The sequence below is a fragment of the Coturnix japonica genome, chromosome 35 (assembly GCF_054131305.1).
Source record: "Coturnix japonica strain WE chromosome 35, WE-NBRP24, whole genome shotgun sequence".
Taxonomy (NCBI): domain Eukaryota; kingdom Metazoa; phylum Chordata; class Aves; order Galliformes; family Phasianidae; genus Coturnix; species Coturnix japonica.
In genome coordinates this window covers 4,711,252-4,724,133 of record NC_140697.1, presented here as the reverse complement: position 1 = coordinate 4,724,133, position 12,882 = coordinate 4,711,252, and the positions used below count along the sequence as shown (strand labels likewise).

Genomic DNA, 12,882 nt, shown 5'->3' with positions numbered 1-12,882 from the left:
ATCCTTTGTATTCGTTATTCATGAATGCAATATGGCATGAGGATCCATGATCTTTATGGACAATGAATTCTGAACTCCCTGGGAGAGGAGAATATTTGCCTGTAGAAACCCGAGTCCAAGAACTGAACGTGCCCAGCTGGGGAAAGCACACACAGAAATAGTCTCTTGTTTCTGGCTGCAGCTCATACAGGCAGATCGCTTATTTACCTCATCTAAATATTTGACCTTTATGCTTTTTGGAAATTGTATTTTTTTTTCTTTTTCTTCTTAATTATGTGGAAGGAGCACCTCCTTTCAGTGCTCTGATGGACTTCTCTATAAATAGCCCCTCACATCCCAGAACTTCACAATGAAACCTTCAGCAAAGTCAGCATCCTGAGGACTTTTTAAGCCTGAGATGGGAACCACGTGGAGTTTAATCATTAATCACCAGCCTTTAATTAACAGCTCTGGGCTTTGAACAAAAGGTGCTTGCTGCAAGGCTGCTGAGGGGCCCTGAGCTCTTCTGTGCGCTTTCATTTGAGGGACCCAGTGGCATTCCTAAAGGGGGCTGTTGGAGTAACCTTCTCCTTGTGGGAAGGGGTCACGCTTCCCAAGAAGAGCAGATGTTTGTGGCCCAATCTCCATTTTCACAACTGCCCTGCTGGCAGGCTGGAGGTCTGAGATGGCTCAGTGCAGGGATGCTACCAGTTCCCTAAGCCCTACTTTGCTCTGGAAAGGACTTGAGCATCTCCAGAGCCTTGTTGCCTCCATCAGGTGAGGTGGGCTTTAACCAAAGGAAAGAGGAAAGTTGCTCCAGGCTTGGAAAATTTTATAGGGGAGTGTTCAAAATTGAGCACTTGGGAGAGAAAGAAAACATTGCTATAAAAGTTGACTCAGCCAATATTTTCTACATTCTTGCTGCTGTGATTGAAGATATTTGTTTTTAATATAGGTTTCTCCCATTTGTAGTCTGGCTTTCCTGTAGTAAAAACTAAAGGGCAGATCCTCAGCTGATATAAATTGGCTCCACTGAAGTTAATGGAGCCATGCTGGTTTGTACCAGCTGAGGGATCTGGCTTGTGCTGCAGTGCTCCATACCCCCATTATCCTGCCATGATTACGATACTAATTCAGTAAAATGGCTTCGCAGTGTAATAAAACCAACCCAGAGCATGGAAGATGAAAGGACTCCCTTCTCCATTTGACCTGGTATTTTTCAACAGAATGTTTTCCCTTATTTTCTCTTTTGTTAGGAAATGCTCTAAACTTTTTTCTTGCTTTCTTGCTTTTTGGCTTCAGCACGAAGGCTGTGTGTGTGCAGAAAGCATGTGGCACATGCAGTGGTGTGGTGGGTCAGGGCACAGTGAGCCTCGTGCAAGGGAACGAATTGGTTCTTCAAAGGGCAGGGCTGATCCTGCAGAGCAGCTGAAGCCCTGAGCTAACCTTGACTCCTGAAAAATGGGAGTTATCATACTCCAGGGCAGAGCATTGATCATTTTATTCATTCTCTGCCCTGTGTAGTTTTTCTTGATCTGCCTGTGGTGGAAGACGCAGCCCAAGAAGCTCAATAAAGCTGCATCCACTTCTGTCACAGGGGAAAAAGACATGTTGGTGGCTTTCCTCCTTGTGATCAGCTCTTCAGCCATAGCAGAAAGGTGAGCAGTGGGGAGCAGGACGAGCTGTGCTATCTGGTTGCTTGGAGCTGTTGAAAACCGAAGGGAATAAAGAGACACAGAGATCTGAATAAAGGCAGACAGATGCATGGCTGGATCCCTAGGATGAAATGTTTTGTTTGCCACAGCGCAGCTGAACTGCACAGAGGTTTTGTTCTGAACCAGGAGGGAGTTTCACAGGGATGTTGCTAAATGGAGGCAGTAAATTTAACTTTAAAGGGCCGTGAATGGAGGCTTTTGGCTAAAAGCTGAAGTGCTGTTACTTTTTACTGGGCCTGTTTAACTCCACTTGGAACAGGACAGTGTGTTTGACTTATAAGGCTCCTGGAAGGCTTGGCCTGTGTGTCCTGCTCCTGGCAGAGTAGCAACGAGCCATAAAGGTGAGTGTGTGCCAGCCTGGCCCTTCTGTGCTAAAGGAAATACAAACAGATCTCACCTGTGGCTTAGGGAGAGCTGTGGGTGTAAGTGCTGGGAGCAGGGCTGTGCCATGGCAGCACAGTTTTAACTGTCAGAATAGCTAAAGGGTTCAAAGGCAGTCAAAATGTCCAATGTCCAGAATTGGCAGGTTTGTTTGAATCCTGCTCCCAGACCTGTGCTAATCCTCTAATATCATTGTAATAATCCTGATTCAAAGAAGGGTTTTCTTACCAGCTCATCATTTCGAAACAGTCTGAGACTTCTTGTAGTATTATCCAATTTAAAACTGTTTAAACCTTCTGCTTCTTTTAGGGAAAAACATGCGTTTTGCACCAAAGTCTGCTCAGAAGCAGCAAAACCTCTCATGCTCATATCTACTAGTGTCTCGTTGCAAGCAATTTTAAAACATGCCCTGTGTTTGGATTGTGTTTGAGACTCGGTTATTTGTTGTGGGTTTAGCAGACTGCAATCACCCACTTAAGGTCGAACTTGGCCACCTTCATTCCTTTCCTCCCAATGCTAAGGAAGCATCCAAAATTCTTGGATTTGGCACAGGTTGGCAGTGGATGCTGTCCCAGACTGAGAGGACCATTCCTCATGTTGTGCGGTTGTGGTCTGAGTGTCTTGGCAGTGGGAAGCTCTGTTTACCAAGAAAGATGGACCCAAGCTGCCTGGCTGAGGGGACAGGAGCATGCACACAGGCCTTACCTGTGGGGTAAGTGCACCCTTTTCTTGCATTAATTGGAGAAAAGAATTAATGATCTGGAAAGCTCTGCAGAACACAGGTGTCTGTGTCCTTAACCAAGCATTGGTGGCCAAGTGATGGCTGTGCATAGCCCAGGGAGCCTCTGTGCCCCCAGTGATTGAGCACTGTTCCTGAGAAGGGGAGGCAGAGCTGGAGCAGTGGGTGCGGGCAGCCATCACTAGACCTAATCAGGCAAGGAAAAGCTTTGGAGCATATGGACCCCAATGTGTGGTCCAAGTACAACAGCTTGGTGAGTGTCCTGCAGGGAGACTTTTACTAGCGCTGCAACAATAATTCATCACTGCCTGAAGGCTTGATGGGTCTGGTACTCCTTGTCTTAATTGACCTCGGCTGGAGACCTGCGTTTCAGTCCAGCTTAGTCACAAAGGACTTGGTCTGTACCTGGGCCTTAAAGAGGATATTTATCAGAAAAATCATATGATTAATGGAACTGAGTGATGTTCGCTTGAGAGTGGATGGGAATTGAATTAACAGAGTAGGGATTTTGGCAGGTGTGAAGTGCTGAGACTGATGATGTCTGGGAGACAGAGCACCCCAAGCCCCACTGTTGTGCAGCCATAGGCTGGGAGCTCAGGGTGGGGGGCTGAGAGAAACACAGTGCCAGAGTCTGGGCTTGTATGTGGGTAACACATGGTGTGCAGCTTGTTAAGCCCTCACACCACAGTGCCCAAATTGCCATTGCTGCCAGCCCTCTCAGAAAGGGCAAGGATAAAAAGGAAGCTGATACCCCCAAGTAAATGGTGATTGAGGGGGAAGAACAAGTGAAGAAATAATCAGAAAACTCCCAAAGCTTACTTTCTTGCCTGCTTCTTTTTCCCCACTCTTCTTTCTTTTTCCCTCCATGTCAACACCAAACAAGACAGGACTAAAATTAATGGGGAAAGCAGCAATTAGCAAATTAGGTTAGCGGTGTGTTGCAGTGTGCCATGGCTGCCAGGTGTGAGGGGCTCTGGCAGTATATTTATTAATGGCTGTCAGAAAAGTGACACTTTGATGAATGAAGCTGGGTAATCGGCACCCTCCGACAGCGAGCACTGAGAGGCCTCAACATGCTAAACTGCAAAATCAAACCTTTTTTAACCCCCATACAAAAATACAACAACAGAAATCGCTGCAAGAGGAGTGTGTTTTTCCATCAGGGGCTGGAATTCATGTTCTCCCCTAAATACCTCCTTTCTGTAACTTGCTGGGAGGAGTTGTCAGCATGGAAGGTTTTCCCTTTCCTTCAAATATGGGCCTCAAGAGTTTATAAATGCAGGCAGCTTAAAAGTATGTTTTGTTTTGGGTATATATGGCAACCCTATTAAAGGCAAGGGTCCTGTGCTCGTGCTTTTTGGCCTTTGCCCTTTAAACATGATGGTATCAGTAATCTACAGACTGAGATGGTGTGTTAGGTATCGTTTTCTCTTGACTGGTGGTCAGCACTTCTCCTCATTAGTGCCACTGATGTGTGATGTCCAGGAGCCCACGCTGCCTACAGGAAGAGAGAAAATGCAACAATATGTAAGGTTAAATGTGTCAGATGAAACTTCACCTGCAGCACTGTTGCATACTGAAGTTTCCACTCTTGATAACCTCAGCTGTGGGCATCTCCCTTCTGATGAATGTGTGTGTGCTGTGGGACATCAGCTGCCATGCTCCCAAGTGAGCATGGCTATATGGTATAATGGCAGGGTGCATTGCTGGTCACTTGGTGAATGGGAATTCAGAATTACTGGCCAGCAAGATGTGAGTTTAGAAGTTCTCTTCAGGAAAAAAAGACCACAACAGAACTGTACTGAAGTTGTTGAGGAGATCAGCCCAGCTGCTGGGATAGCATCTGGATTAAAGATTGCTCTGCAAAATGCTGCACTATGTGAAATATTTCTTCCAAGTTTTCAGGCTTTGCATTGCACGCCGGAGGTAAGTTCTGTGCACTGCTTTGATAGCTCAGCACGGGGTTGCTCAAATCCCCCAATTCCATAGAGAAATTGAATACCTTTCTACAAAATCTTGGTTCTGGGTTTGGCCAGCTAAAAGGACTGTGTAAGTTTTGATTAAAAACATGAGAATCAATGTAAGTCATATCCCAGGCATTCATCTGGTCTTCTAGTTTGAAATGAAGCTGAGTGATCTGTGTGGAGTTACTTGCCAGGATCTGTGGGCTTGTTAAGTTTGAATTGGCTCTTGTAGCAGATCTGAAATTATTCTCTTATGCTTTAATAATTGTATTTAGTTTCCTAATTTGGCCGCTGAGTTTATCAGAAGATAATTGAACTTTTAAAAACATAATCTGATCGGGCTGTAGGAAATACTTTAAAATAAACTTCTTCTGAGACTTTGATCTGTTTTCACGCCCTCTCTCACGAAAGCAGCCTGTCTGCAGGGCTCCAACCTGCTGAGGTGCGTGTTCCTAAACCAGGCAGTTCTTGAGCAGAACCGGGTTGCTCCCTGTATGCAAAGGAAGCCAGCAGCTCCCTGCCAAGACAAACTCTGGCTGCATGGACTGCTCCTGGGTGCAGCCACCTGCCTGCATGCTCTGCCTGGGTGCAAAAATCCCCTTGTAAATGATTCCAGGGATCAAGAGAAATGGCTCTCAAGTCACTTCAGTTTTTTGATACAACTAAAATTGTTACTTAAAGGTCAGAGTATTGTTTTCTTGTGCACTGAGAAGGGGATCAGTTGCCTTGCTTGGAGCTGTGGGCTCAGTTCTCCTGGGCAGTTTGGGTTCCTTGCGAGCTGTGGTTTCAAGTGATGTGAGCTTTCCTGCCTTCTGCTGTTGGCTTCCGTCGAACAGGCATGTTTTCCCTTTTTGGTGAGACTTAACCCAATTCCTGAAGTTCTTATAAGCAGTTCCTGAGTTTTGGGGGTAATGGAGTGTGGTTCTCCAGTTTCAGTGATAGCATGTAGAAGTTTATGGGCCCATTGCAGGCCTGTAAACTCAGGTTTTCCAGGTCCTACATTAGCACATTAACTACTGGGCTGTTTTTCCTGCTCACCTACCTGACTTCCTTCCTGTTTTAAAAAGGATTTGCTGCTTTTCATGTTCTCCATTTTATGAATTTGCAAAGACTTCTGTCATTGTATAAGCATGCACCAAACAGTTTATTTTCACTTACTTCAGTGCTTATGGTTTATATTTACTTCCCATTGACTTGCTCAGCAAGCAATCACTGCACCAAACCTCAAGGAGTAAGCAAATATAAATGATTGTCCAGGCTGAGCTTGTCTTGGTTTTTAAAGGGGAAACACTGCTTGAAGTTCCCTCTGTGAGTGCCAGGAGGGTGAAATCACCCACTGCTCACTGTGGCTCTGCTGCACAAATGGTCTCTAGGCACCTGCAGTGCTGCCCCTCACAGCTCTGTCCATCCCCTCCATATAGACACGAAGGTTTGTCCATGACTTGTTCCACCTGCACAAGCTATTTTCTGATTCCTTGTCACTGTCAGCTCAGTAGCGCTGTCATTTTCCAGATACGTGGTGTGTAATTAATGAGAATGTCATTTCCAGATTGTTTCAAAAACTAGATTGAGCATCTGAGAAATTATTTCACTCAGTGCCTTAAGATAGCTCGTTCATTCAGAAAGCTATCTTGGCTGCTTGATTTGAGGGGAGTTGTGGAGGGAAGCAGCTGTGCTTATATTATTAAGGACTGCCAGCTTTGAACTCTTCATGCAGATGCAAAGCATGGGTTCACGTGCTGCCAACCAGGCAGCTGGGTGACAGGGCAGGGGAGGGATGTGCCCAAATTGCATCAGCCCTGGCCATGACAGCCTCACGTCTGTGTGTTGTGAGGATGGTCTCCTTGTGGTGGTCTCTGGGGGCAGCAGTTGCATGCTGCAGGGTTGGAGGGATAGGAGGACACATTGTAAGTTGGCTTTGTCCACTCGCTGCCCCTGGGGGCTCACCAGGCTGGGCAGAGGTGTTGGCCAGGATATAAGTATTTTATTAGATCTATTATTTCTTTCATGGGGGCAATAAGTCTGCTTTACGTGAGACCTCGAGTGACTCTGTATGGAGCACAGAGATTGGTTTTAGCCACCTTTGCTCCCCAGGACATTGCTGTCCAAAGCACTGGAAGACTGTGCCCAGGTGCAGGCTCCAGTGATGCATGGCATATAGCCATGGCAAGGGCATCTCCCTTGGGTTCTTACTAAGAGCTGTGTTTGGGGCTCATTTAGGGTTATTCTCTGCCATTTTTCTCCTGAGCAAACATCTCCAACTGTCTCCACTGAGGCTTATATTGCTCTATACTTTAATTTTATTTTGCTGTTTGTAAAATGAGGGGTGAAGGGAAGGACTTTGTCAGCAAATGCTTCTTTGCCTCCTTCCTGCCTCAGTGGGTTAAAGCAGCATTCCCCCAGCTGATAATGCCTTCAGGCATTCCAGCAATGCTTTGCTATGAGCTCTGCAATGCCCCTCATGTCCTACAGGCTGGCCAAGTCTTTGCCTCCGTGTGCTGGGGTGGGTTTGTGTTTCTACGTTTTATATGTTTAATTTTTATATATTTGAAAGTAATTATTGGAAAACAATGAAGTGATTGCTTCCATCAATTTTCTGTGGTTATTTTATTCCCAATAATCTTCAGGTGCCTCTTGAATGGGTGAGATTTGCACAGAGCTAAGCGTGTGCATGTGTCCGTGTTTTCTGTGATATACGGAGCTCTGGTGCTGCAGCTGCCATTAGTGTTAATGGGCTAAAAACCCCCCACATCAAGCTGAGAATACACTCCTGCTAATTGTGTACCAGCAGTCCCCTGAGACCTCTGTGAGAATGATGCATCCGAGGATAGGCGCTTCCAATGGTAGGTTGCTTTGGGATAAATAAATAAGGGGCTAAAGTTAGATACTGGGTCAGTGCCAGCATTATAACACAGGGAAATCGGCTAACGGCCATGCCAACCTTTATCCTCTTGGTCCTGGCCTGGTCCACTGCTGCACGGTACCATCTTCTGAGCCATACATCACTACTCAGCCTCACCTTGATGTATGATGCCCATAGATCCTTATAGCGGGAGTGCTCTCTGATGTATTGCGCCAATACATCATGGACAGGGATCGCCCAGGTGATGTATTAGTGCCCTGAGAATGTATTACTCAAACGCTGGTATTGTTCAGGGATAAAGCCAAGCCAAGGAGTGGATTCAATTTAATTACAGCGCAGATGATAGTCCAGAGCCAGCAGCACTTTGATGCTGAGATGCTGGCACCCTGTGGAAATATGAGTTGCAACTCTGGTGCTGTTGAGTCACATCGCAGTGTGCCATGAGAGGAGGTGCCGTATTTTAAGGGAATGGTCATTTTTCAGAGAAATATAGGTGGACCATTTCAAGAACTCCATGGAGAGCAATGTGGCTGCGTGTAAGAACTCCTGAGCAGCAGAGGAGGGACGTGGTGGTGCAGGTGAGACACGGGGACCTTTCTGGAAGGCTCTGAATCCAACCTGCTTGCAAATATTTCTGTTGTTTTTGGCAGAATGACATGATGAGAAATTTGGAGAGATGATTCTGTAGTTTCCTTGGATTGTCTTATATAGATGCCATAAAAAAAACACCTGGAGAAAAAACACTCAGGCCATTAAAAGCAGCCCTGATTATTAAGGGTGGGAAAACCACCTAATGATGCAGTCAAAAAAAGATGGAGAGCCAGGAGGAGCAAGATGGCAGCAGTATTTGGCTCATGTTCATCGTTCTATATCTATAAATGAGTGCATTTTCTAACAAAGGTAAATACAGTTTTGCAGATGAGACGCTTTCAGCACAAACAGATGAAGTGACTTGTGCAAGGTCACATAGTGAGCTGGTGGCAGGGCCTGGAAGAGAATCCAACTGATCTGACTCAGTTCTCCTCCGACATCCCTAATTTTGGATGCAGAATGGAGAAGGCTTAGTCTGCCGCACAGGAACAGTGGATGCTCCCAAAAAAGTGAGTTCCTTGCAGAGCTCCTCAGTTGTCCTTCCCTGCCATAGCCATACCTGCAGGTAAAGCAGCACAAATAGTTTTCTGTTAGTTGGCTGCTTAAAATACAAGAGAGAGGCAGTATTATTCAGGAATTCATACTCCTTCTTGCAGCTCCTGAGCTTTCTGAATTTGGAGAAGAGCATGTGGTGATTCTGAGTGTGTTCACAGAATCACAGAATGGGCTGGGGTTGAAAAGGCCCAAAATGCTCATCTAGTTTTAACCCCCCTGCTATGTGCAGGGTCGCCAAGCACCAGACCAGGCTGCCCAGAGCCACATCCAGCCTGGCCTTGATTGCCACAACCTCCTTGGGTTCCTTCAGGGCTCATCCTTATTGTGCTCCAGGACACACACCAATGTCCCTATCTATGTGTGACCTAGGAAGCTGTTGATTCCTTCTCTGTTGTGTGGCCTCCTCCTGTGACTGGTTCATCACCACTTGTCAGCAGAGCCTGTGGTTCACAGTCATCCCTATCGCCCTGTGATAACCATAGTAAACATTTCTATAAACAGAATTTTCTCCTGTCCAAGTCATCTTGCTTACTCAGCTGTTTTATTTTTAATAGAAAGGCATGTTGATGCTAAGCAGATTTTTTTTTTCTTCTTCTTCAAATCTCTATTAAACATAAAAAGATGCTGTGTCTGAATAAAAAGAAAAGGTGCCCATTAGATATTTTTAAAGCTTCCAAAAATAGTCTCAAGTCTGCGACAAAGATTATTGAGTGGGAATATTGCAGACAGTGGTTCTGCAATGGAGACAGTCATGGCTCCATGCGCTTTTGGCTGGGAGCTACAAGGAGGGAGACTCGTAGGACAAAGACCTCAAAAGGAATGAGTTTACTGAGGGGCTGCTCTTTAGATGGTGAAACCACAGCACTGCACAAGTAGTTCTGCTGGTGATCTCATGTCTCTTTTCCCTTCTGGGTTTGCAACTGCCCTTTGAGGCTGGCATCTCATTGCTGGAATTCAGTCTTTGCTGGAGACCTGCAGCCCCACTGCGAGAAGCACCGCTGTGCAGTACAGGGGTGACAAGGGAAGGCAGTGAGTTCTCTGTCTGGAATTTCTGAGTATAAAGGCAGAAGGAAAAGGGACTGCTGATTTTTGCCTTGTAAGCACAATTGATGTTTGACTTGAAAAAAAGTATAACTTGGGTTATTGTTTCTGCCGCTGCACCCTCGGGTCAGAGCACTGCCATATAAGCAGTTGGTTCAGAGCAAGAGGGGAGGCTGAAACTTGGAGGGGAAAGAAGCACATGGGAGTGGAGCTGTCCCAGCAGGGTTCCCAATGCTTTCTTTCTCTCCCATCGTGAAGGCTTTTGTTTCCTTACTTGTGGCAAATGCCAAATCTACCGTTTGTGCTTTAATGCCTGGTGAGAGGGGAGAGGTCTCCAGAGAAACCATGAAAATGGGGAAAGATAAACTGGTGATTATTGAAATGACAAAATATTGCATTGGTGAATGCTGAATGGCTTATATGGAGAAGAGAGCGTTGCAAAATGGAGGGAGCTCTTCTATTGTTTGCACTTAGGAAAAAAAAATAAAGGGATAGTAAATATTCGCCTGCATTGATCACACAGTGAGTAGTTTGCTGTGCCAAAGCAGCCTGCATCAGTGCTCAGGGTTAGTGCTTATTGCAGGTGAACTGCCCATGCAAATGGTGGGTAGTTTGGAGGAGCACAGGTAGTTTTCATCCTGTATGGGCAGACACGAAGGTTGGTTCTGGTGGGCTTTGTTGGCCCTCAAAGCAGAAAAGGAACAAAATGGGACTGAGCAGTGGATAAGGATTTGAGGCTCAGTTCTTATTTCTCCTGTAAATACCATGTATCCCCTCAATAAAACTGATTTATGGCTTTTAGCCATGGTTCCTCACCTGTAAAATTGGGAAAAATACTTCCTTTGTGCCCCATTTATTTACATGGTCATCTCTTCCTATCTAACACCGCGCTTGGTGCAGCGGGGCCTCCTTCCTTTCTCAGCACTCCATGCGGAATTTATATTGCAGCAATCCTTGTAACTATCAGCAAAAGAAAATTACTGCAGACAGGCCTGAGGTCCCAGTGCTTCAGCTCTGCTCTGATAGTGCTGCTGGCTGTGGTTTGGTGGCTGTCCCCTGCCCGTGGCTCTCAGCGTGTACCCACAGCTGTTAGTGTGAATGACAGATTAACAAATGCACAGTGGCTTTGTTCCTCACTGTGCTGCCCCAGTGCCACGCTGGGTCTGCAGTGCAGAGGGATGCATGGCATTGTCTCACCCACTAACACTCTGTCTGGTAACTGGCAAAAGCAATGCTTTTCACCCGTTGCAATGGGTGTGCTGTAGAAAATGAAGACCGTAGGGATGTGAGGGTCTTGTTTAATTTGTTTTATTTCTTAATCCAAGAGTAAGAGAATGCAAAACTTCCAAGCTGAAAGGCTTTGTGCTCTGCTTGCTCCAGGAGATATTAGTGAGGGATCAGCTGGGTTCACCAGTCTCCACAAGGTACCTTTGTTTATGGATGAGGCCATGCAGTTGGGGATCAGAGGTTGTGCATAGCTGCTGTAGAGCACGCTGGGCTGCAAAAAGTCGGGCACCAGAGATTAATTTCTTGGTTTCTTAGAGCCAAGGTTTAATAGCAGACCTGGGGAGGACAGTGATTGAGCTCACAACCAGCAGAATCTATAGTTCAAGTCAAGTGAAAGGAAGGAGCTAAGAGACTCAGCATGCTGCTTGTAGGAGGAATTCTAATGGCTTCATGGTATGGGGTCTGCACAAGGCATACAGGAGCTAGTGCCCGGGCTGCACCATGAAGCCTGCACAGCCCCGACCCCCTGCTCACTGCCCTGCTCACAGCTGGGCATGGCAAGAATAAATCTGGAAGGGAACAAGAGAAAACAGAAAACGCTGGCAGTTTTTCAGTAGGGAGAATGGTGTGTTTGAGCTGCAGTGGAGAGGGACAGCTTTTGGTTCTAACTTTTTGAGTTGCATACTTCAACAAACAGTGTAAATTTGGCAGGATGAAGGCTGGGTGACCTATTCTGGCTGGATCGAGGACTGATTCTGAAGCTGGGATTTAACTCAGCTCTGACATTTCATGCTGCTATTCCATTCCACTTCAGTTTCAAAGTTTTCAGACTTTTTTTTTTTTTAAAGATGTGCCCTTTATGTAACTCATTTAATTGTGTCTAACTACATGGTGATTTTTTTCCCCTCCCTACCTTCACAAATTCGATTGGATATACATGTAGATCTTAACTTATAGCATATATTACAGTAGGGGCAAGAGAATCTGCCTTGAGCTTTCATATTTATCCTGAATAAGGCTGTACCAACTGGTTCTGCCTTAAATTCTCTACCTCAAAGTCTCCTGGTGTTCTGTTTTCTCAGGAAGGAAACAGGTTGCACTGAACGCAAACTGCGCGGCATGGATTTACTGGTTAGACACAGATGGGATTCCTCTATCAAAGTACTCTTGTGTTGTCTGCTTTCATTACACTCACTAGAAAAGCTATTGACATGACAGCATTCTCCTGTTAGGTTTTTTCCTGCTCTTTTAGAAGTGCCTGTTGGGTTGCAGTGGCCTGAAAATGCAGTGACCAAGATTAGAGGTTTGGACCTTGAGAGCCACAGGAGAGGAGCTTTCAATGTCTTCTGTATTTGTTATGATCAATTCATAGTGACTTGAGTCTGCAAATGAAGACGTTCTTATGAAATGTTTTTGATTTTATGCATTTTGATTCTGGTATTAAGTAGTGTGAGAAAAGCAAATCAGTCTTTTTGTTTGGCTGCTGGTTTAACGTCCAGTTCACATTAGCCACTTATGAGATGTTCGATTTCCTTCTATGGAAGGAAATACTGGAGAAGACTTCTAATCTTATGATTCAAAGCATGAATCAGTCCCCAGATTGGATCTGTGCCTGCAGCAGTAAAAGGGGCAGATTGTCACAGGGTTGCTGCTTTGTTCTTCTCTGGAGCACCCTGTACAGCTGCTATCAAAGGCAGAAGAGCAGCATCAGTGGAACCTGCTCTGCTCAATGCAAGCTCTGAGTCTGGTGATTTTCAGCAGCATGTCATCTTAAATATATATGTTTTTTCTTTTCTCTTTCTTTATTAGTTTCATGTTCCAGCTGAC

General features: G+C 45.5%; 1 long non-coding RNA gene across 1 annotated transcript; it reads left to right on the top strand.

Moving 5' to 3' along the window:
• The first annotated feature begins 258 nt into the window (after positions 1-258).
• On the top strand, positions 259-2,781 carry LOC146755260 (uncharacterized). Its single transcript, XR_014938325.1, has 3 exons — positions 259-1,191; positions 1,504-1,637; positions 2,628-2,781. It is a non-coding gene; the product is annotated as an uncharacterized LOC146755260 (long non-coding RNA).
• The last annotated feature ends 10,101 nt before the right edge of the window (positions 2,782-12,882 follow it).